Here is a 24,834-nt window from a genome sequence, read left to right on the forward strand (position 1 = left end):
AATATCCCACAGAGCGGGACCCCACAGAGCGGGCAATAAGCACATACCCTTTACCATTTCTGGCAAAGGTCCAGATAATCCCACACACCATAGTACAAGAGGGCAGTTTTAACAATAAGTAGCATATATCGGAAGCACACGCGGAACAACAAAACGTGCACGTGCCTTTCCGACACAATACGAAACAAAGAACAAATCTCTCACAAATGTATTCAGATTTAGAATGAAATGAAAACAAGAGTGTACAGGGATTCCAAGCAATCATATTTAGCTCAATTCCAATAAGAAGGTTAGACGAATTCAAATATCCAAAGGAATGGAACAGAATACGCGAAATCGACCAAAGCTCGATTTCGGACAGAATTCCAGTGGCACATCAAACAAATATTTCAGAATATCAATTATGCTCCAATTCCCATAAGAAAGCTATGGTCGAACCATATATCAATCTATATTTTGATGGAACAAATTTCATATGAAACAGGGTTCCCAACACAGAGTTACCTTTGATTTGGTAACCCAAGGTCAAAAACACAATCACTGTTTTGCAGAATTTATAGGGTCCGATTCAACAGATAATAGGGTAGGCAATTGAATTCCAAAATTTTCAAACTATATGTCAAAAGAAATATTTTCAAGTCTAGTTTCAAATAAAATTAGTTTGGTACAAATCAGAATTTTCAACAGGGAGTTATAGGCATTTTAGCATCGATAGGTCAGAAATCTTGAACCCTGTTTTACAGCGTCTATAGGCTTATTTGAAACATATGTTTGGGTAAGTATTCGGTGTCCAAAATCTACAAAATCAGTGTAAAAAGGAAGATATAAGAGTCTAATTTCAAACAAAATAGTTTTGCTTGAATTCACATTTTGTACTAAAACTTATAGCTGAAAAAGTGTATAGGGGTCAATTTACCGAAAAAACTTCAGAATCCATGGTTCTATGTTCAAAGAGAGACATATCAGTTTCTAAATAGAAATCCTTCAATTTATTTTGAATCAACGTAAAAACAGAGACTAAAAATTCTGTAGGATGGGGTTAGAACACTTGCCTTTAGGAATTTTGACCCTAAGTGAAAGGATTTGGGCAAGAACCCTTAAAGCCCCAAATTTTTTCTTCTTCTTCTTCTTCTTCTTCTTCTCCTTCTTCTTCTTCTTCTTCTTCTTGCTTTCTTTCCCTGATCATCCACGCAGCTGCCTTCTCTGCTTCCTTAAGAACGAAGGCAGAGAGGCTTAAGCGGTGGAATTTGTCATTTTGTGCGTTTTGCAGTTTAGTCCTTGTTTTTATCATATTCACGATTAGGTCCTTAGGGTTTACATATAGGTCCTCAGATTCTTTCTTTTTTTTTTTTTGAACAGATCTCCCAAATCTTAAAAATAAGTTACCTCTGATTCATACTCTATTTCTTTTGTCAATTTAAAATAGATGCTTACATTATCACCAGAAATTTATACGAAAATTCGGAAATGAGGGATGTTACACTCTCCCCCCCTTAAAAGAAAATTTTAGTCCTCTAAATTTATCGTACCTCTATCGATGAAATGACGGGGGTACACCTTCTTCATTTCCTCCTCTAGCTCCCAAGTTGTCTCCTCTCCAGAATGATGTCTCCAAATTACTTTCACCAAAGTGATGACCCGATTCCTTAGGATCTTTTCCTTTTTATCAACAATTTGAGTGGGCTCTTCCGCATAAGATAAATCTTTATCGATCTCCACCAGCTCATACTTAATGATGTGAGAAGGGTCATATATATACTTTCTAATCATCGAGACATGAAATATATCATGGACATGGCTCAATGCTGGTGGCAAGGCAATCTTGTAAGCGACAGAACCAACCCTCTCAAGAACCTAGGTCCAATAAATCTTGGGCTTAATTTTCCTTTCTTCCCAAACCTTATAATGCCTTTGGAAGGGGAGACTTTTAAGAATACAAAATCTTCAATTTCAAACTCAATGTCTCGTCTTCTATTGTCGGCATAACTCTTTTGACGACTCTGAGCAGTTTTTAACCTTTTCCTTATAACTTGAATTTTCTCGGTAGTTTCTTGTACCTTGTCCGGTGCTAACAGCTTTCTGTCACCAACTTCCTCCCAACATATAGGTGTTATGCACTTTCGCCCATATAAAGCTTCATAAGGAGCCATCTGAATACTTGAATGATAACTATTATTATACGTGAACTCAACAAGTGAAATATCCTTATCCCATTCACCTTTCCAATCCATAACATAGGCTCTAAGCAAATCCTCAAGTGTTTGAATTGTTCTTTCTGACTGACCATCAGTCTGAGGATGATATGCAGTACTAAACTTAACTTTAGTGCCCATCGACTCCTGCAATCTTCTCCAGAATCTAGAGAGAAATCTGGAGTCTCTATCAGAGATAATCTCCTTTGGAATACCATGAAGTCTTACTATTTCATTAACATATAAATCTGCAAGTCTATCAAGCGAATAAGTCATATTAATCGGTAGGAAATGCGCAGATTTTGTTAACCTATCAATGATAACCCAAATAACATCATGCTTCCTCGAGGTTCTGGGTAGTCCCGAAACAAAATCTATAGTAATACATTCCCATTTCCATTCAGGAATAACTAAAGGTTGCAACAACCCTCCAGGTCTTTGGTGTTCTACTTTAATTTGCTGACAAGTCAAACATTTTGAAACATACATTGCAATTTCCTTCTTCATGCCTTCCCACCAATAATGACCTTGAAGATCTCTATACATCTTAGTGCTCCCAGGGTGTAGGGTGTACTTTGAAGTATGACTTTCATTTAGGATTTGATTCTTGATATTTGGTTCATTTGGTACACATACTCTCTCCCTAAATCTCAATAGGCCATCCTTTGAAACTTGAAATTGTGGCTTCAATTCCTTTTCTACTTCACTCCTCAAGTAAATTAAATGTGGATCTCGTAATTGTCCTTCCTTAATTTGTTGAATAAGATCAGATTGCACTTGAATGGAGGCCATCAATATCATCGAGTCTTGCTCTTTCCTCAAAGCTTTCAAATCAAAATTTTCTTCTAATAACTTCCATTGCTTCATGACCAGACTAGCCATAAAACTTGTAGATTTCCTACTAAGTGCATCTGCTACAACATTTGCCTTGCCTGGGTAATAACGGATGACACAATCATAATCCTTCAGAAGTTCTATCCATCTTCGCTGCCTTATGTTTAAATCTTTCTGAGTGAAAATATATTTTAAACTCTTGTGATCAGTGAAGATTTCAAACTGTCGACCATACAAATAATGTCTCTAAATCTTTAGAGCAAAAATAATTGCTGCTAATTCCAAATCATGAGTTGGATAATTCAATTCATAACCTTTAAGTTGCCTAGAAGCATAAGTAATTACTCTCCCTTCCTGCATCAAAACACATCCTAGGCCCTTTCTTGAAGCATCAGTATATACTACAAATCCCCCCTGAAAAGAAAAATTTAGTCCTCTAAATTTATCGTACCTCTATCGATGAAAAGACGGGGGTACACCTTTTTCATTTCCTTCTCTAGCTCCCAAGTTGTCTCCTCTCCAGAATGATGTCTCCAAATTACTTGAACCAGTGGGATGACCCGATTCCTTAGGACTTTTTCTTTCTTATCAACAATCTGAATAAGCTCTTCCACATAAGATAAATCTTTATCGATCTCCACCAGCTCATACTTAATAATGTGAGAAGGGTCATATATATACTTCCTAATCATCGAGACATGAAATATATCATGGACATGGCACAATGCTGGTGGCAAGGCAATCCTGTAAGCGACAGAACCAACCCTCTCAAGAACCTCAAAAGGTCCAATAAATCTTGGGCTTAATTTTCCTTTCTTCCCAAACCTTATAATGCCTTTGGAAGGGGAGACCTTTAAGAATACAAAATCTCCGATTTCAAACTCAATATCTCGTCTTCTATTGTCGGCATAACTCGTTTGACGACTCTGAGCATTTTTTAACCTTTTCCTTATTACTTGAATTTTCTCGGTAGTTTCTTGTACCTTGTCCGGTGCTAACAGCTTTCTGTCACCAACTTCCTCCCAACATATAGGTGTTATGCACTTTCGCCCATATAAAGCTTCATAAGGAGCCATATGAAAACTTGAATGATAACTATTATTATAAGTGAACTCAACAAGTGAAATATCTTTATCCCATTCACCTTTCCAATCTATAACATAGGCTCTAAGTAAATCCTCAAGTGTTTGAATTGCACTCCTTTTTGCTTCCCGAGATGCGAAACATCTCCCGTAGACCTCTGAGACGATTGTTTTGGGGCACGGAATTTGCCATGACCGCTACGCAGTTAGTATCGTGGGGCTCGGAGAGAGCTTTCCGGATTGGGGTCGCAATAGTGATTCCGAGATCGTTCGAGAAAGTGCAGATGGTTTCGGCGCGAGCTTGCCATGACCGATACGCGGTCGTTGGGCTAGGGCTCGGAGAGAGCTTCCAATAGGGATTTCGTAATCGTTCGAGAAAGCGCCAACGATTTCGTGACGGGCAAGAGGCTCCGGACGTTGATGCCCCGGCCATAACGTGCAGATAGGCGAGGGACGAAGCACCCGAAACCGGTGCGATCATACCAGCACTAAAGCACCGGATCCCATCAGAACTCCGAAGTTAAGCATGCTTGGGCGAGAGTAGTACTAGGATGGGTGACCCCCTGGGAATTCCTCGTGTTGCACTCCTTTTTGCTTCCCGAGATGCGAAACATCTCCCGTAAACCTCTGAGACGATTGTTTTGGGGCACGGAATTTGCCGTGACAGCTACGCACCCAGTATCGTGGGGCTTGGAGAGAGCTTTCCGGATTGGGGTCGAAATAGCGATTCCGAGATCGTTCGAGAAAGTGCCGATGGGTTCGGCGTGAGCTTGCCGTGACCGATACGCGGTCGTTGGGCTAGGGCTCGGAGAGAGCTTCCAATGGGGATTTCGTGATCGTTCGAGAAAGCGCCGACGATTTCGAGACGGGCAAGAGGCTCCGGATGTTGATGCGTTGGCCACGACGTGCAGATAGGTGAGGGACGAAGCACTCGAAACCGGTTCGATCATACCAGCACTAAAGCACCGGATCCCATCAGAACTCCGAAGTTAAGCGTGCTTGGGCGAGAGTAGTACTAGGATGGGTGACCCCCTGGGAAGTCCTCGTGTTCCACTCCTTTTTGCTTCCTGAGATGCGAAACATCTCCCGTAGACCTCCGAGACAATTGTTTTGGGGCACGGAATTTGCTGTGACCGCCACGCAGTTAGTATCGTGGGGCTCGGAGAGAGCTTTCCAGATTGGGGTCGCAATAGCGATTCCGAGATCGTTCGAGAAAGTGCCGATGGTTTCGGCGCGAGCTTGCCATGACCAATACGCGGTCATTGGGCTAGGGCTCGGAGAGAGCTTCCAATAGGGATTTCGTGATCGTTCGAGAAAGCGCCGACGATTTCATGATGGGCAAGAGGCTCCAGACGTTGATGCGCCGGCCATGACGTGCAGATGGGCGAGGGACGAAGCACCCGAAACCAGTGCGATCATACCAGCACTGAAGCACTGGATCCCATCAGAACTCCTAAGTTAAGCGTGCTTGGGCGAGAGTGCTTGGGCGAGAGTAGTACTCGGATGGGTGACCCCTTGGGAAGTCCTCGTGTTGCACTCCTTTTTGCTTCCCGAGATGCGAAACATCTCCCGTAGACCTCCGAGACGATTGTTTTGGGGCACGAAATTTGCCGTGACCGCTACGCAGCCAGTATCGTGGGGCTCGGGGAAAGCTTTCCGGATTTGGGTCGCAATAGCGATTCCGAGATCGTTCGAGAAAGTGCCGATGATTTCGGCGCGAGCTTGCAGTGACCGATACGCGGTCGTTGGGCTAGGGCTCGGAAAGAGCTTCCAATAGGGATTTCGTGATCATTCGAGAAAGCGTCGACGATTTCGGGACGGGCAAGAGGCTCCGGACGTTGATGCGCCAGCCACGACGGGCAGATAGGTGAGGGACGAAGCACCTGAAACCGGTTCGATCATACCAGCACTAAAGCACCGGATCCCATCAGAACTCCGAAGTTAAGTGTGCTTGGGCGAGAGTAGTACTAGGATGGGTGACCCCCTGGGAAGTCCTCGTGTTCCACTCCTTTTTGCTTCCTGAGATGCGTAACATCTCCCGTAGACCACCGAGACGATTGTTTTGGGGCACAGAATTTGCCGTGACCGCTACGCAATCAGTATCGTGGGGCTCGGAGAGAGCTTTCCGGATTGGGGTCGCAATAGCGATTCCGAGATCGTTCGAGAAAGTGCCGAAGGTTTCGGCGCGAGCTTGCCATGACCGATACGCGGTCGTTGGGCTAGGGCTCGGAGAGAGCATCCAATAGGTATTTCGTGATCGTTCAAGAAAGCGCCGACGATTTCGTGACGGGCAAGAGGCTCCGGACGTTCATGCGCTGGCCGCGACGTGCTGATAGGCGAGGGACAAAGCAACCGAAACCGGAGCGATCATACCAGCAATAAAGCACCGGATCCCATCAGAACACCGAAGTTAAGCGTGCTTGGGCGAGAGTAGTACTAGGATGGGTGACCCCCTGGGAAGTCCTCGTGTTGCTCTCCTTTTTGCTTACCGAGATGCGAAACATCTCCCGTAGACCTCCGAGACGATTGTTTTCGGGCACGGAATTTGCCGTGACCGCTACGCAGCCAGTATCGTGGGGCTCGGAGAAAGCTTTCCGGATTGGAGTCGCAATAGCGATTCCGAGATCGTTCGAGAAAGTGCTGATGGTTTCGGCGCGAGCTTGCCGTGACCGATACGCGGTCGTTGGGCTACGGCTCGGAGAGAGCTTCCAATAGGGATTTCGTGATCATTCGAGAAAGCGTCGACGATTTCGTGACGGGCAAGAGGCTCCGGATGTTGATGCGCCGGCCACGACATGCAGATAGGTGAGGGATGAAGCACCCGAAACCGGTTCGATCATACCAGCACTAAAGCACCGGATCCCATCAGAACTCCGAAGTTAAGCGTGCTTGGGCGAGAGTAGTACTAGGATGGGTGACCCCCTGGGAAGTCCTCGTGTTCCACTCCTTTTTGCTTCCTGAGATGCGTAACATCTCCCTTAGACCTCCGAGATGATTGTTTTGGGGCACGGAATTTGCCGTGACCGCTACGCAATCAGTATCGTGGGGCTCGGAGAGAGCTTTCCAGATTGGGGTCGCAATAGCGATTCCGAGATCGTTCGAGAAAGTGCCGATGGTTTCGGCGCGAGCTTGCCATGACCGATACGCGGTCGTTGGGCTAGGGCTAGGAGAGAGCTTCCAATAGGGATTTCGTGATCGTTCGAGAAAGCGCCGACGATTTCGTGACGGGCAAGAGGCTCCGGACGTTGATGCGCCGGTCGCGACGTGCTGATAGGCGAGGGACGAAGCAACCGAAACCGGTGCGATCATACCAGCACTAAAGCACTGGATCCCATCAGAACTCCGAAGTTAAGCATGCTTGGGCGAGAGTAGTACTAGGATGGGTGACCCCCTGGGAAGTCCTCGTGTTGCACTCCTTTTTGCTTACCGAGATGCGAAACATCTCCCGTAGACCTCCGAGACGATTGTTTTGGGGCACGGAATTTGCCGTGACCGCTACACAGCCAGTATCGTGGGGCTCAGAGAGAGCTTTCCGGATTGGGGTCGCAATAGCGATTTCGAGATCGTTCAAGAAAGTGCCGATGGTTTCGGCGCGAGCTTACCGTGACCGATACGCGGTCGTTGGGCTAGGGCTCGGAGAGAGCTTCCAATAGGGATTTCGTGATCGTTCGAGAAAGCGCCGACGATTTCGTGACGGGCAAGAGGCTCCGGATGTTGATGCACCGGTCACGACGTGCAGATAGGTGAGGGACGAAGCACCCGAAACCGGTTCGATCATACCAGCACTAAAGCACCGGATCCCATCAGAACTCCGAAGTTAAGCGTGCTTGGGCTAGAGTAGTACTAGGATGGGTGTGTTAGGATCGGAGCGGTACTAAGAGAGGGGGGGTGAATTAGTGCAGCGGATTAAAACTTCGATTTTAACAAAATCTTTCGTACGTTAAGAACGAAACTTGAGAAATTTAACTTGAAGGCGTATTCTTGAAGTTGCGCAACAAGAGTAATAAGGAACTAAAGCAGTAAGAAGATTTGCAGTAATGTAAATGACAATAATAAAGAGCAAACCAGAGATTACGCCGATTTTTAGAGTGGTTCGGTCAAATGACCTACTCCACTTGCGAGGCCCCTCTTCGATGAGGCTCCCACCTTCCACTAGCAAGTCTCTTGAAATGGAAGGGTAAACACCCCTCTTACAACCTTTTACAAGCAGCTCAACCTCTTACAAATTTTCAATAAGAAAGGAGGAGAACTCTCTAGCAAATTGAAAACAAGACTTGCTAAGACTTTCTAAGACTTTTCTCTCAATCAAAATGCTTCTCAAAAGTTGTAACCTCAGCTGAGATTTGAGGGGTATTTATAGGCCTCAAGAGGATTCAAATTTTGGGCTCCAAAATTTGAATTCTCTTAAGGTTCCCGGTGCTGGAGGTTCCACCGCCCAGCCAGGTGGTGCCACAGCCCAGCGCTCGGGTGCTGGACGGTGCAACCGCCCAGCCAAGGAGGTGTCACCGCCCAGCACTCGGGTTTGGCTTAATTTTCGCCCAAACCAAATCTGACTTTGGGCCCAGTTGGCCCCTAACCAGGATATAGATTTATCTGTTAATCCTAATCCTAATTACAGGTGAACTACATAACACAAAAAAAACATCCTAAGCAAGTTTTTTAACCGCGAACGTCGAGTCTTGTTCCGGCGAGCTTTCCGACGAACTTCTTCCGACAGACTCCCTGCAAGCTCCCAATCTTTGTGATGACTTTAACGAGTAGCCGAGCCTTCTTGGTGATCTCCGCGAGCCTCCGACGATTTCTTCGGCGAACTTCCGACACGTTCCCGATTTCTTCTCGGATGGTTCCGGCAGCATCTCCGATGATTCTTCGGTCTCTTAAACGTCCATCGAGCTCGACTCCGGTATCCTTGCTTTATGTTTTCTGGTTATCGTAGTTAATCCTGCACACTTAACTCAATAATATGGATTAGATCAATTAACCCACCAATTGATTATATCATCAAAAATTTTTTTGGCCAGATCTAGGGCGACCACTGTAGCGGCGACGACACTGTAGCGGCGGCCAGATCTAGGGCGACCACTGTAGCGGCGACGACACTGTAGCGGCGGCCAGATCTAGGGCGGCCACTGCAACGGCGACGACACTGTAGCGGCGGCCAGATCTAGGGCGACCACTGTAGCGGCGACGACACTGTAGCGGCGGCCAGATCTCCCTAGGGCGATCTGACTCCTGCAGCATCGGCTTTCTCCCACGGGCGACGGGCGACGACACTGTAGCGGAGATCTGATTTCCTGCAGTGTCGGCTGTTTCCCAAGGGCGACGGTACTGTAGCGGCGGCGACGACACAGTAGCAGCGACGGTACTATAGCGACGACGACACTGTAGCGGCGACGAGATCTCCCTAGGGCGATCTGACTCCTGCAGCGTTGGCTTTCTCCCACGGGCGACTATACTATAGCAACGATTTGATCTCCCTTACTGTAGTGGTGATCGGATCTCCTGCAGCGTCGGCTTCTCCCCAAGGGCGACGATACTATAGCGGCGACCAGATCTCTCTAGGGCGACAATACTGTATCGGCGATCTGATATACTGCGACGGTGGCTTTTCCCTATGGAGACGATTCTATAGCCGCGACCAGAAGAGGGATCAAACATGGCAGCGACGGCCCCTAGGGCTGGCGATGGTGGCGGGAGGGTTGATACGATGGTAAGACTCCCTACCGTTACCCCTCAATTGGCTCCTCCTCCATATCCTCTCCATAGAGAAACTCCTTCGACGAAACAGCATCGAAGTAGGTCGCGCTCTAGATCGCGGCAGCCTGCCCTCATTTCCAGTGACCCTAGGCCTTGGACTAGCCTCTTCAAGGCTCCGGTTGGAAGTCCGGATCTAAGCTTGGAATTCTTTACTCCAGAAGTTCAGGCTGATAAGAAGATTGCTGTATACGAGACTGCTGATTCAGCAGAGCTTATTGAGACATGGTCTATGGCGATTGTTGGCTATGTGGTAGGTCTCAAAACATCTTATTTCCCACTATCATCATTTATCAAAACTCGATGGGGAATATCGTCATTTGATATTCATATGCTGGAGAACGGATTCTTTGTTTGCAAGCTATACTCTGAAGAAGATTTACAACGGGTCCTCGAAGGATTCTGGACTATTCGCGGCCATCCAATGATTCTACGACGCTGGTCTCCTGATGTCCGTTTGGAGTTAGATAGCCTACAGTCTATTCCATTATGGGTATCCTTTCAAGGTCTTCCTCTACATCTTTGGAGTCGACGTTTTATTGCAAAGTTATGCAGCACTCTGGGACAGCCACTCTACATCGACAAAGCAACAGCTGCTCAGACGAGATTAGCATTTGCACGAGCATGTGTACTGGTTTCTTCCGACGAAGATCTTCCAAATGAGGTTTTCTATCGTGATCTTGACGGGAACACTCGGAAGGTACATGTCTCATATTCCTGGAAGCCACAACGATGTCAGCACTGCTTATCTTTTGGTCATGCAAATGGAGCTTGTCAGCAAACTCCAAAACAAATCACAAAGGTCTATCGACCACGTCAAGCACCTCAGCAACAAAGCGAGTCTTCTCTAATGGCAGTAGCACCGATGGTGGCGAAGACTATTGAGCATTCCGACTCGCAAGGACAGCACCGCGGACAGAAAGACAAATCCAAAACTATATCTCTTCCTATAATGTCGGAGCCTTCCACAACAGAGGTTTCCCTTGGTACTAGTGGACAGGAGAAACATAAGTCAGGAACTTCATCTCTTCCAATATCATTGGATCCATCCACAATAACTCAACAAACTCAGGCCCAAACAAATCTCGCCAGCAAGGATATTCTTCCTCAACAAACTCAGGCCACTCCAACAAGTATTATCCAGGATATTCTCTAGCCAGGCTACTCCAACAAGTATTATCCAGGATATTGTGCTGCAACAATCTTATCGTGCTTCAACAAACCCTGCCAATCAAGACCACATGATTCAAGGTATTTTAAAGTTTAAAAATCTGCAAGCTGTAGATGAAGTGGATAAATATTGGAATAAAGCCATAAAAGGTAAGGATATTGTGCGGGAGGAAAATACAAAACCGAAGGATAAGAAAAAGGATGGTACAGCCCATCCAAAGTCGTAAGATGAATACCTTACCACCTTTTCATTTCTTTATTACTGATGAAGATAACATGTTGGAATGTTCGCGGACTTAATAAGCCGGAGAAATGTCGGGAGCTCAACAGAATAATCAAGTCTGCCGCATGTGATATTGTTATTCTAGTAGAAACGAAAATTCAACAATCGCGCGTTCAAGCTCAAAAGAATTTAATATGGCCGGACGCAGAACTGTTTACCAATGACTCAAATGAAACTTTTGGTAGAATATGGGTCTTATGGCATCCTAACTCTATTAATGCTTGGTTTATTTCTGCTACTGATCAATTCATTCATCTTAAGGTAGAGGACAAAAAGAATGGCTATCAATTCAATTTCACTGGTATATATGCTTCAAATAGTATGCAAGAAAGAAATACTCTTTGGTTTGACTTGACTAATATTGTAAATGGCTGTCTCAATGTACCTTGGATTGTTCTTGGAGACTTTAATACTGTTCGGTACACAAATGAAAAAGAGGGGGGTAGACAACTTTCAGAAAGCCAACTTCAAAGTTTTAATGATTACATTGATACTGCAGCTTTGTTTGATATGAAATCTGTGGGTAATTGGCTCTCCTGGAGTAATCAAGGTGCAGCTAACAGAAAAATAATGGCTCGACTTGATAGGTGTTTGATTAATCATGAATGGTTAACAGTTTACCCAGATTCACTTCTTGAGTATGGTGCTCCTTTGTTTTCTGACCATTCTTTAATGTATATACACGCAGACAAAGCGACACCAAGAGGCAAGAAACCGTTTAGATTCTTTAACATGTGGAGTACTCATCCTCAATTTCTTGATGTTATCAGATTTGCTTGGAATGTTAACGTGCATGGATCCCCCCCTTACATCTTATGTCAAAAGCTCAAAGCCTGTAAAGCAGCACTAAAGGAGTGGAATACAAATACCTTTGGCAATATTACCACCACAGTTCAATTTTGCAGGAATGAACTAATGTCATTGCAACATGAGCTGCAACTTCAGCCAAATGATGAGAATATTATCTACAAAGAGACAGAAGCTAGAAATAACTTCATGCAAGCCTTAAAACAGGAGGAAAGTTTTGCAAAGCAGAAGTCTCGACAGCATTGGCTTACACTAGGAGATTCCAATACTAAATTTTTCTATGCTTCAATTGCTACTCGAAGGGCTGTTAACCGTATCAGCAAATGCAGAGACAAAGATGATAATCTTATTGAGAATTTAGATGAGGTTAAAGCACTCACAGAGCAATTTTTTTATTCCTTACTCAATCAAGCTGGGAAAACTAATAACATTCATGTGGAGCCGACTAGAAAACTTGATTCGGAAGCTATTTCAATCCTCAATGCCCCAATTACAGACGACGAAATTGTATGTGTTGTCTTTAAGTCACCAAAGCACAAAAGCCCAGGTCCAGATGGATTTCCAACTGAATTTTACCAAACTGCTTGGTCTATTATTGGAAATGATGTGATCAAGGCTTGCCAACATTTTTTCTCTTCAGGTCAAATTCTTAGAGAGATGAATTGTACTTTTATTTCTTTAATCCCGAAGAATGCAGGGGCAGATTCACTAGAGAACTATCGACCCATATCATTATGCAACTTTATTTACAAGATCATCTCCAAAGTATTGGCAAATAGAATGCAAAAGGTAATACACAAGATCATTAGCCCAAATCAAGCTGCTTTCATTAAAGGGAGAAGTATACATCATAACATTTTGCTTGCTAATGACTTGGTCAAAGATTTGCATTCAAAAGCAAGAGGGACAAAAATATGTTTTAAAGCTGATTTACGGAAAGCCTTTGATTCAGTTAATAGGAAATTTATCTATAAGATGCTCCTCGATATGAACTTCCCACAGCAATGGGTTAATTGGATTCAATCTTGCCTGGAAACTCCAAAGTTTTCGATACACTTTAATGGCTCACCTATTGGTTTTTTTGGGAGCACGAATGGCATCCGACAAGGTGATCCACTCTCTCCGTATCTCTTTACTATTGCGATGGAAGGACTTAGCTGTATGTTGGAACATGTAGTCTTAAATGGCAGCATTAAGGTACCCAATGCTGGCTCTATTCATATATCACATATAACATTTGCAGATGATTTACTTATCTTTCTCCTAAATGATCCAACTTCAGTAAAGAACCTGGCTACTATTATGAATGACTTTGGTATGGTTTCTGGACTTCAGTTAAATCATGCGAAGAGTAAAGTATATATGAGCCCTTACGTTGAGGATAAGGTCTTTATTGCACAAACTTTGGGGGTTAGTGAAGGAAGCCTGCCAGTTCCTTATTTGGGTCTCCCGCTCATATCCACAGGCATTCACAAAACCCACTGTCAGCCTATCCTGCAAAAAATAAAGAATAGAATTTTTTCTTGGAAAAATAGGCTTCTATCAAAAGCAGGACAACTCGAACTCATCCGTTCTGTATTGCACTCCTACTCTATATATTGGTGTAATGCATTTCTTTTGCCTACTGGACTTCTCCAAGATATTGAACGGTTATTAATGAACTTCTTCTGGAATGACAAAAATGATAAGGCAATGCATATGGTAAATTGGGATAGCATTTGCAAACCGAAAGATGAAGGGGGGCTAAACTTGAGAAATACTAGAGATTGGAATCAAGCATGCCTGGTACAACAATTGTGGGATCTTTTGCAAAACAAATGTTCCTTATGGTCACAATGGGTTTCTGCTAGGTATCTTTCAAAGGAATCAATCTGGGAAATTTCAACAAGAACATACCACTCTGTAGCTTGGAAAGGAATTTTAAAGGCAAGGAATTGGCTAATCAAACATATTTCGTATGCAATCTCTTCTGGAACTAGTACTAATATGTGGTACGATCCTTGGGTGAATGGGAAGAGTATATTTCAATTATATGGCGACAGAATACGAAAAGATCTTGGGGCTCCCAAAGATTGGAAGGTTTCCGAGTTCATTGCTAACGGTACTTGGTGTCTCCCTAATCCTATTTCTCCCGAAATGTTATCACTTTGGCCGACTATCATAGCTATTCCAATCAGGAACAACTCTTCAGATACACTTATTTGGCCTCATGACAATGGCAAATTTAGTGCCACATCCGCATGGAATCAAATTAGGCAAAGAAATAACAAGTGGGTCCCAAGCAGTTGGACATGGGATCGACCGGGATCACAAAGACACTCCTTATGTACATGGCAGGCCCTTCTCAATAAACTACCTACAATAGACAATATGAAAAGAAGAGGTATCTATCATGTTAACCGATGCTCCCTTTGTTTGCAACAAGAAGAAACTGTTGACCACCTCTATTTTGCTTGTGATTATACAAAATGGATATGGAAGGAGATTCTCCAGCGATTTGAACTCAATAGACTGCCGCAACCAAACTTGCACCAAGAACTAGGCGACCTTATGCAATGTTTCTCAAGAAAAGGGCCTCTTACACAACTGGCAAAGGTTACTTTCAGATGCGCTATTTGGTGGATGTGGAAGGAGAGATGTAATAGAATCTTTGAATATCAACACACAAACAATACTCAGCTCTTGAAAGAGATTATTAGAGACTCAAGATCCTGTATGGAGCATGATCTCAAAACCGAGCACTTCACCCGAAGAGAAAAAGATATTTTTATCAAATTTAATTTTGCTATTAGCTAAAGATCTTGGGAATGATGCCAAATAATGTACCCACAGGTAGTTATAGTCTACAGCATGTGAAGTCATAACTATCGCATTCGCACTCTATGAGTTACTTGGCTTTGTCTATGACTTGTATAGATAAAGCTAGTTGTAGAAACTTTACACATAATCAATTTACTTTTACTTACCAAAAAAAAAATTATATCATCAAAATCCGAGATTCAACAATCTCCCCCTTTTTGATGATGACAATCAATTGATGACGGAGTTAAACATAACTCCCCCTATCTATATGCCATATTATGAGAAGATAAAAAACACTTGAATTCCATCCCATTGGATTCAAGCATAACCCGATAAGTTCTAATCGTGGAACTTTATCGTTATCCTCATTAAACAATAGTAAGTACGAAACTTCGATGAAAATCATAAGTTAAATGATACGGGACGAGTTTTGCTACGATAGAAGATAAAGATTTTCAATATAAATTTCATGATATGAATCTTGTGATATTTTCAAGGATTTGCAAGTCATATAAGACATTCATATCACACAGAAGATAAACATTTTCAATATAAATTTCATGATATCAATCTTGTGATATTTTCAAGGATTTGCAAGTCATATAAGACATTCATATCACACAAGTTTTTGTAATTCATATTAGCCATGCTATCGTTCTGGTGTAAGTCATCACTTCTCCCCCTTTGTCATCAACAAAAAGAGACAAGCCAGCTAATTGATGATCATAGAAAAAGGTTTAGCATTTATCAAAGTTCATCATTCAAATTTGCCAGAAATAGTTTATCCAAAAGACATCATCATCTATGCAGATTAAGATAGTAGTTATCTAAAGGAAAGATCAGTTATCGTACAATCGATGACAAACATGAACTTGTTTTTTAAAAGCAAACAAGACAGAATAAAAAGATACATCAATTTAATCCTTAGGAGGTAATCCACAGTGCTGATACATGATATCTATTTTTTCATTCATCTGTCGTAGTGTCTTCAAAATTTCAACTTGTTGATTCTGAATTTGTTCTTGCTGTGATTTGATCTGAGATAGCTCCGCCATAATGATATCTTCAGAGGAGGAAACAGGAGCTGAAGGTGCTGCTCCAAAGGGACTAGGAGGAGGAGATTCACTTCCCATAAGAATTGGTGTTTCGGGTTGTTCTATTAGTGTAGGAATTGGATCCGTCCTTCTAGGCTGCCTAACCCATATGCCATTGCTAAAAGTGCACCTAAGTTTTTTTAGCAGGTTTTTATTTATTATGTTATATCGATCATTTTGAATAGATTCTTCATCGGGTGGAATGCAAATGTCATAGGCATGAAGAATTCTAATGATTAACCTCCCATATGGCAATATAGTATCTTTAGTCATAATTTCCTGCATGTGTTGGCGAATCAAGTACCCAAAACAATTATGCTGACCGGTCATAATCCAATACATGGTTCCTATCTCTAATTGACTTACTTCGTCAAGATGAAATTGTTTGGGGAATATGATGCTTGTGATAATGTGATGAAGAATTTTAGAGTTGAAAGGCATTAAGTGTTCACAGCTCTTGGGTAGGAAGTCAAGGTTTGGATTTGCAAAAATTGTTTTCACGGCTTCGGAATAGGTTGCTCCTATTTTTTTGACGTCCCATTTACCTTTAAAATAGCATCCCCTATCTTTTTCAGTTATGCCAATTAGCTCACAAATGGTGCTGTCAAAAATTCTAATGGGTGTTCCTAGAATGTAAGTGCTTAGGCTATCATTGTCTTCATATAGGTTGGCATAGAACAATCTCACTAACCGTGGATAGATTGGTTCATCTATTTGTAGTAGAGGTAGAGCTTCTAGTTGAGCAAACCACTTAATGGGATCTAAGTCCTCTAGTTCATCCAAATCAACGTATTTTCCCTTATGGACACATCGTGTTTCAAATTTTGGAAAGCTAAGGGCTACCTCTTTTGATCTAAAAAGGTCATGGTTATATGAATCTCCTTCAATCCTTATTCCTTTTGATCTCTTTGGAGCCATTTTCTAGACAAGATGATGATGAAATTGTGGAAAATAAGCAAGAGAAAGGGAAAAGAAAGGAGGGATTTCAAGTGTTACCTTGTGGAGATTATGTTGAGAGATGGAAAGGGAAAGCTTGGACCTCCAATGTGTCTAAGAGTTAGAATGAGGGTTAGAGGGAATGGGAGAGGGTTTTGGAGAGGTCTTTCTTTGGGTTGGGGGCGGTGTCACCGCCGGCCCTAACCCCTCGGGTTAAAAGGGTGACTCGGTCGGTGTCACCGCCAAACTAGTCGATGTCACCGCCTGACGCCCGAGCGCCAGTCGGTGCAACCACCGGATCTGGCGGTGCCACCGCTGGCATCACGCGGAGGAAAGAAAAAAATTTTCTTCCTTCCTTTTGTTTAGCTTCTTCCCTCAAGATCATAATTTATACTTTAATGGATCATTTTGAATTGAAGAAGAAGGAAGAATTCAAATTCATAAACGAAGGGAAAAGAACGAGTCCTTTTTGTGAAGTTCATTTTAAGGACAATTTAGCATGCCTAATTCCCTTCGGATGAATTCAAATTGGTCTTCATTCAAAGCTTTTGTAAATATATCTGCTAATTGATGCTTTGTGTCAATGAATTCTAGAACAACATCATTGTTAAGAACATGATTGCGTATGAAATGATGCCTAACGTCGATGTGCTTAGTTCTAGAGTGCTGAATTGGATTTTTAGTAAGGCATATGGCACTAGTATTATCGCATTTTATGGGAATATTTTCAAGGTGAATTCCATAGTCTTCTAATGTATTTTTCATCCAAATTACTTGTGCACAACATGCACTTGCAGCAATGTATTCGGCTTCCGCCGTAGATAGTGCAACTGAATTTTGTTTCTTGGAAGTCCAAGAAACAAGTGCATGTCCTAAAAATTGGCATGTTCCGGATGTACTTTTTCTATCTATCCTGCATCCGCCAAAATCGGCATCTGCATAAGCTATTAGATCGAATTTTTCATATTTTGGATACCACAATCCTAAATTTGAAGTTCCTTTAAGATACCTAAATATTCTTTTAACACTCTTAAGATGAGATAATTTAGGATTAAATTGAAACCTAGCGCAAAGTCCTACACTAAACATAATATCCGGTCTAGTCGCAGTGAGGTAGAGTAGACTACCTATCATTCCCCTATATGTTTTTTGATCGAAACTTTCACCATTTTCATCCATATCTAACTTAGTCGCAGTACTCATAGGGGTGTTTATTACTTTTGAATTATCCATGTTAAATCGTTTTAACAATTCTAATGTATATTTGGATTGGTTAAGAAATATACCATCACTAAGTTGTTTGATTTGTAATCCCAAAAAGAAAGTTAATTCACCCATTAAACTCATTTCAAATTCAAGACTCATACATTTGGCAAATGATTCACATAGTGATTCATCCGAAGAGCCAAACACAATATCGTCAACATAAATTTGCACAATAAGAAAATTATTTTCAAAATGTTTAATAAACAATGTAGTATCAACCTTGCCTTTGGTAAAATTATTTAAAATAAGAAAGGAACTAAGCCTTTCATACCAAGCTCTAGGAGCTTGTTTTAAGCCATAGAGAGCTTTAGTCAATTTGAATACATGATTAGGAAGAAGAGAATTTTCAAATCCGGGAGGTTGTTCGACAAATACTTCTTCGGAAATAAAACCATTCAAGAAAGCACTTTTAACATCCATTTGAAATAGTTTATAATTATTACTACTAGCATAGGCAAGGAGCATCCTTATGGCTTCTAATCGAGCCACGGGAGCGAAGGTTTCTTCGTAATCGATACCTTCTTCTTGGTTGAAACCTTTGGCCACTAATCTAGCTTTGTTTCTAACCACGATACCATTTTCGTCTTGCTTGTTTCTAAAGACCCACTTAGTACCTATGACTAAGTGGTCACTTGGTCTAGGAACAAGCTTCCATACCTCATTCCTCTCAAATTGGTTCAATTCTTCTTGCATTGCAATGACCCAAAAATCATCTTTTAAGGTTTCGTCAATGCATTTAGGTTCAATTTGAGAAAGGAAAGCGGCGTTAGCACAGAAATTTTTGAAAGAAGAACGAGTTTGAACCCCTTTTGATGTATCTCCTATAATTTGCTCTTTTGGATGAGCATCTACATACTTCCATTCTTTTGGTAAAGAAATTTTGGAAGAAGATGCATTCAAATGGCTATTTTGAGGAGAGGGTTCATTTAAATTCAAATTATCAAAACCAAGATCATCATCAAAATCATTTTTCTTTAAATCGGAAATTTCATTAAAAACTACATGAATAGACTCTTCAATTACTAAAGTTCTTTTATTAAAAACCCGAAAAGCTTTAGAAACGGAAGAGTAACCAAGAAAGATACCTTCATCGGATTTAGCATCAAATTTTCCTAAAGCATCCCTTTCATTTAAAATAAAGCATTTACAACCAAAAACTTTAAAATAGGGAGATGTTTGGTTTTTTGTTATTCCATAATTCATAGGGAGTTTTGGATAAGGATGGTCTTATTAGGACTCTATTCATGATGTAGCAAGCCGTATTTACGGCTTCGGCCCAAAAGTACTTAGGTAAACTATGTTCATTCAACATAGTTCTTGCCATTTCTTGTAGGTTTCTATTTTTCCTTTAAACTACTCCATTTTGTTGAGGATTTCTTGGAGTTGAGAAGTTGTGATTGTACCCATTACTTTCGCAAAAATTTTGAAAGTCACGGTTTTGGAATTCACCACCGTGATCACTCCGAATTGATGAAATCATGAAGCCTTTTTCGTTTTGAGTGAGTTTACAAAATTTAGAGAAACACTTGAAGCAATCACTTTTGTGAGCTAAGAAATAGGTCCAAGTGTATCTAGAGTAGTCATCCACAATCACAAAAGCATATTTGCTTCCACCTAGACTTGTTGTATCAATTGGTCCAAATAAGTCCAAATGGATCAATTGTAATGGTCTAGTAGTGCTAATTTGATTTTTTGGTTTGAAGCTTGTTTTTATTTGTTTGCCTAGTTGACATGCATCGCATACTTTGTCCTTAATAAACTTTATATTTGGAATTCCTCGTACTAATTCTTGAGATAAGATCTTAGATATTGTTTTCATGCTTGCATGGCCTAATCTCCTATGCCAAAGCCAAGCATCATCATTTACGGCGGAGAAGCACATTTCATTACTTAGTTCATCAAGATTGATGGTATAGACATTATTTTGTTTTAAAGCAATCATAGTCATGTTATGATTTGGTTTTTCAATAATGCACATATTTGATTCAAATCTAACGATGTAACCTTTATCGCATAGTTGACTAATACTCAAGAGATTATGTTTCAATCCATCAACTAGTAAGACATCATCAATGGAAAAATTAAATTTGTTACCAATAGTTCCCTTGCCAATGATTTTGCCCTTGTTGTTGTCTCCGAAGGTAACGTACCCTTCTTCTTTGCTAGTGAGCATAGAGAAATGAGATGGATCTCCAGTCATATGTCTTGAGCATCCACTATCGAGATACCATCTCTTGCTCCTAGCTTGTGGGTTTGTCTACAAAAGAGGATGATTTTTAGGTACCCATTTGATTTTGGGTGCCTCAAAAATTGACCCACTAACTTTGTTATTTATGATTGAATTCTTTATAGTTCCTTTAGGAACCCATATTAATTTTTGTGAACTAATTTTTCTAAATGGGCATTTGTAGGCAATATGTCCGGATTTGTAACAAAAGTTGCATTTCATATAAGAGGAAACATGTAATGTAGGTCCTTTTATGAAAGTGGTAGGATTTTGATGTAATCCTTTTACAAATCCAATTCCATTTCTATTTGCGATGTGACCCTTGTGTGCAAGGATCATATCTAATCCTTTGCTACAAACCTTAAACTTGTTTAAGGTTTCCTTAAGAAGCATATTTTCATTTTTTATTGCTTCTAAGTGCTCGCACTTAGAGCATGGAGGAGTTTGAAGACTATCAAACTTATCTTGTAGCAAAGCATGCTCTTTCTTTAAGATACTTAACTTCTTGCTAACAGTTCTACATTCATCAAATAATTCATGAAAAGCGATAGATAGTTCTTTCAAAAGATAAATCTTCATTAAATAAATCACATACCTCTTCTCCTAACGCCATTAGCGCGTAATGTGCAACTTGCTCGGTGTTGGACTCCTCTTCTTCGGATGCGCTTGAATCATCCCACGTTGCTTTGAATGCCTTCTTTTTTGATGTTCTCTTTTTGACTTGAGGACAATCGTTCTTATAGTGTCCCGGTTTTTTGCATTCATAGCAAATCACTTGGTCCTTCTTTTGTTCAAATTTATTTTTTGTATTATTTTTAAATCTGTTCTTTCTTAAATATTTTTTTAATTTTTGAGTCAAAAGTGCAATGTCATTGTCACTGTTCTCATCACTTGATGTTCCTTTCAAGTGGTCTTCTTGTAATTTGAGTGTCATATCCTTCCTGTTCTTTGGAAGGGGGTTCTCGAGCTCGTCATAAGCTTGACATGTCATTTCGTAGGTCATTAGAGACCCAATGAGTTCTTCAAGAGGGAATGCTTTGAGGTCTTTGGCCTCTTGAATGGCCGTAACTTTTGGATCCCAACTTTTAGGGAGGGATCTTAAGATTTTAGTTACTAGTTCAAAGTTAGTAAAATCTTTACCAAGAGCTTTGAGTCCATTGATGACATCCGTAAACCGGGTGTACATGTCTCCGATGGACTCACTTGGTTTCATTCGGAAAAGTTCGTAAGAGTGCACAAGGATGTTGATTTTGGACTCTTTCACTCGGCTAGTGCCTTCATGAGTGACCTCAAGAGTTCTCCAAATATCAAAAGCCGAATCACACATTGAAACACGATTAAATTCGTTTTTGTCTAGTGCACAAAACAAGGCATTTATAGCCTTTGCATTTAAAGCAAAAACCTTCTTCTCCGATTCATCCCATTCGCTCATCGGAAGAGAAGATTTTTGAAATCCATTCTCGACAATAGACCAAAGCTCAAAGTCCATAGAAATGAGGAAGATTCTCATGCGAGTCTTCCAATATGTGTAATCCGACCCATTAAACAAAGGTGGTCGTGCAAGAGAATGGCCCTCTTGCATGCCGGAGTAAGCCATCTCTCTTGGGTATTAAACCAAATATGAGAGATAACCTTGCTCTGATACCACTTGTTAGGATCGGAGCGGCACTAAGAGGGGGGGGGTGAATTAGTGCAGCGGATTAAAACTTCGATTTTAACAAAATCTTTCGTACGTTAAGAACGAAACTTGAGAAATTTAACTTGAAGGCGTATTCTTGAAGTTGCGCAGCAAGAGTAATAAGGAACTAAAGCAGTAAGAAGATTTGCAGTAATGTAAATGACAATAATAAAGAGCAAACCAGAGATTACGCCGATTTTTAGAGTGGTTCGGTCAAATGACCTACTCCACTTGCGAGGCCCCTCTTCGATGAGGCTCCCACCTTCCACTAGCAAGTCTCTTGAAATGGAAGGGTAAACACCCCTCTTACAACCTTTTACAAGCAGCTCAACCTCTTACAAATTTTCAATAAGAAAGAAGGAGGAGAACTCTCTAGCAAATTGAAAACAAGACTTGCTAAGACTTTCTAAGACATTTCTCTCAATCAAAATGCTTCTCAAAAGTTGTAACCTCAGTTGAGATTTGAGGGGTATTTATAGGCCTCAAGAGGATTCAAATTTTGGGCTCCAAAATTTGAATTCTCTTAGGGTTCCCGGTGCTGGAGGTTCCACCACCCAGCCAGGCGGTGCCACCGCCCAGCGCTCGGGTGCTGGACGGTGCAACCGCCCAGCCAAGGAGGTGTCACCGCCCAGCACTCGGGTGTTGGGCGGTTTCACCGCCCAGCCAGGCGGTTCCACCGCCTAGCTGTCCGATTCATTGGTTTGGCTTAATTTTCGCCCAAACCAAATCTGACTTTGGGCCCAGTTGGCCCCTAACCAGGATATAGGATTATCTCTTAATCCTAATCCTAATTACAGGTGAACTACATAACACAAAAAAAACATCCTAAGCAAGTTTTTTAACCGCGAACGTCGAGTCTTGTTCCGGCGAGCTTTCCGACGAACTTCTTCCGACGGACTCCCTGCAAGCTCCCAATCTTTGTGATGACTTTAACGAGTAGCCGAGCCTTCTTGGTGATCTCCGCGAGCCTCCGACGATTTCTTCGGCGAACTTCCGACACATTCCCGATTTCTTCTCGGATGGTTCCGGCAGTATCTCCGATGATTCTTCGGTCTCTTAAACGTCCATCGAGCTCGACTCCGGTATCCTTGCTTTATGTTTTCTGGTTATCGTAGTTAATCCTGCACACTTAACTCAATAATATGGATTAGATCAATTAACCCACCAATTGATTATATCATCAAAATCCGAGATTCAACAGGGTGACCCCCTAGGAAGTCCTAGTGTTCCACTCCTTTTGGCTTACTGAGATGCGAAACATCTCCCGTAGACCTCCGAGACGATTGTTTTGGGGCACGGAATTTGCCGTGACCGCTACGCAATCAGTATCAAGGGGCTCGGAGAGAGCTTTCCGGATTGGGGTAGCAATAGTGATTCTGAGATCGTTCGAGAAAGTGCTGATGGTTTCGGCGCGAGCTTGCATGACCGAGACGCGATCGTTGGGCTAGGGCTCGGAGAGAGCTTCCAATAGGGATTTCGTGATCGTTCGAGAAAGCGCCGATGATTTCGTGACGGGTAAGAGGCTCCAGACGTTGATGCGCCGGCCACGACGTGCAGATAGGCGAGGGACGAAGCACTCGAAACCAGTGCGATCATACCAGCACTAAAGCACCGGATCCCATTAGAACTCCGAAGTTAAGCGTGCTTGGGCGAGAGTAGTAATTGGATGGGTGACCCCCTGGGAAGTCCTCATGTTCCACTCCTTTTTGCTTCCAGAGATGCAAAACATCTCCCGTAGACCTCCGAGATGATTGTTTTGGGGCACGGAATTTGCCGTGACCGCTACGCAATCAGTATCGTGGGGCTCGGAGAGAGCTTTCCGGATTGGGGTCGCAATAGCGATTCCGAGATCGTTCGAGAAAGTGCCGATGGTTTCGGCGCGAGCTTGCCGTGACCAATACGCGGTCGTTGGGCTAGGGCACGGAGAGAGCTTCCAATAGGGATTTCGTGATCGTTCGTGAAAGCGCCGACGGTTTCGTGACGGGCAAGAGGCTACGGACGTTGATGCGACAGCCGCGACGTGCACATAAGCGAGGGACGAAGCACCCGAAACCGGTGCGATCATACCAGCACTAAACCACCGGATCCCATCAGAACTCCGAAGTTAAGCGTGCTTGGGCGAGAGTAGTACTAGGACGGGAGACCCCCCGGGAAGTCCTCGTGTTGCACTCCTTTTTGCGTCCCGAGATACGAAACATCTCCCGTAGACCTCCGAGACGATTGTTTTCGAGGACGGAATTTGACGTGGCCGCTACGCAGTCAGTATCATGGGGCTCGGAAAGAGCTTTCTGGATTGGGGTAGCAATAGCGATTCCGAGATCGTTCGAGAAAGTGTCGATGGTTTCGGCGCGAGCTTGCCGTGACCGATACGCAGTCGTTGGGCTAGAGATCGGAGAGAGCTTGCAATAGGGATTTCGTAATCTTTCGAGAAAGCGCCGACGGTTTCGTGACGGGCAAGAGGCTCCGGACATTGATGCGCCGGCCGAAGCGTGCACATAGGCGAGGGACGAAGCACCCGAAACCGGTGCGATCATACCAGCACTAAAGCATCGGATCCCATCAGAACTCCAAAGTTAAGCGTGCTTGGGCGAGAGTAGTACTAGGATGGGTGACCCCCCGGGAAGTCCTCGTGTTGCACTCCTTTTTGCGTCCCGAGATACGAAACATCTCCAGAAGACCTCCGAGACGATTGTTTTCGGGCACGAAATT

At 42.5% G+C, this 24,834-nt stretch overlaps 9 non-coding genes and 2 pseudogenes across 9 annotated transcripts; all 11 read left to right on the plus strand.

The window, feature by feature from the left end:
- The first annotated feature begins 4,577 nt into the window (after positions 1 to 4,577).
- On the plus strand, positions 4,578 to 4,696 carry LOC135593080 (5S ribosomal RNA). Its single transcript, XR_010479391.1, has one exon. It is a non-coding gene; the product is annotated as a 5S ribosomal RNA (ribosomal RNA).
- Positions 4,697 to 5,046: 350 nt separating this feature from the next.
- Positions 5,047 to 5,165, plus strand: LOC135590152 (5S ribosomal RNA). The gene has a single exon (XR_010477564.1). It is a non-coding gene; the product is annotated as a 5S ribosomal RNA (ribosomal RNA).
- A 350-nt stretch (positions 5,166 to 5,515) lies between these two features.
- Positions 5,516 to 5,648, plus strand: LOC135591596 (5S ribosomal RNA; annotated as a pseudogene).
- A 350-nt stretch (positions 5,649 to 5,998) lies between these two features.
- Positions 5,999 to 6,117, plus strand: LOC135590969 (5S ribosomal RNA). The gene has a single exon (XR_010478378.1). It is a non-coding gene; the product is annotated as a 5S ribosomal RNA (ribosomal RNA).
- A 350-nt stretch (positions 6,118 to 6,467) lies between these two features.
- Positions 6,468 to 6,586, plus strand: LOC135589099 (5S ribosomal RNA). Its single transcript, XR_010476599.1, has one exon. It is a non-coding gene; the product is annotated as a 5S ribosomal RNA (ribosomal RNA).
- A 350-nt stretch (positions 6,587 to 6,936) lies between these two features.
- LOC135590163 (5S ribosomal RNA) lies at positions 6,937 to 7,055 on the plus strand. Its single transcript, XR_010477575.1, has one exon. It is a non-coding gene; the product is annotated as a 5S ribosomal RNA (ribosomal RNA).
- A 350-nt stretch (positions 7,056 to 7,405) lies between these two features.
- On the plus strand, positions 7,406 to 7,524 carry LOC135593414 (5S ribosomal RNA). The gene has a single exon (XR_010479578.1). It is a non-coding gene; the product is annotated as a 5S ribosomal RNA (ribosomal RNA).
- Positions 7,525 to 7,874: 350 nt separating this feature from the next.
- On the plus strand, positions 7,875 to 7,980 carry LOC135592590 (5S ribosomal RNA; annotated as a pseudogene).
- A 15,729-nt stretch (positions 7,981 to 23,709) lies between these two features.
- LOC135592254 (5S ribosomal RNA) lies at positions 23,710 to 23,828 on the plus strand. The gene has a single exon (XR_010478967.1). It is a non-coding gene; the product is annotated as a 5S ribosomal RNA (ribosomal RNA).
- Positions 23,829 to 24,178: 350 nt separating this feature from the next.
- On the plus strand, positions 24,179 to 24,297 carry LOC135593969 (5S ribosomal RNA). Its single transcript, XR_010479919.1, has one exon. It is a non-coding gene; the product is annotated as a 5S ribosomal RNA (ribosomal RNA).
- Positions 24,298 to 24,647: 350 nt separating this feature from the next.
- Positions 24,648 to 24,766, plus strand: LOC135594143 (5S ribosomal RNA). Its single transcript, XR_010480010.1, has one exon. It is a non-coding gene; the product is annotated as a 5S ribosomal RNA (ribosomal RNA).
- The last annotated feature ends 68 nt before the right edge of the window (positions 24,767 to 24,834 follow it).

The sequence above is a fragment of the Musa acuminata genome, chromosome BXJ1-1 (genome assembly GCF_036884655.1).
Source record: "Musa acuminata AAA Group cultivar baxijiao chromosome BXJ1-1, Cavendish_Baxijiao_AAA, whole genome shotgun sequence".
Taxonomy (NCBI): domain Eukaryota; kingdom Viridiplantae; phylum Streptophyta; class Magnoliopsida; order Zingiberales; family Musaceae; genus Musa; species Musa acuminata.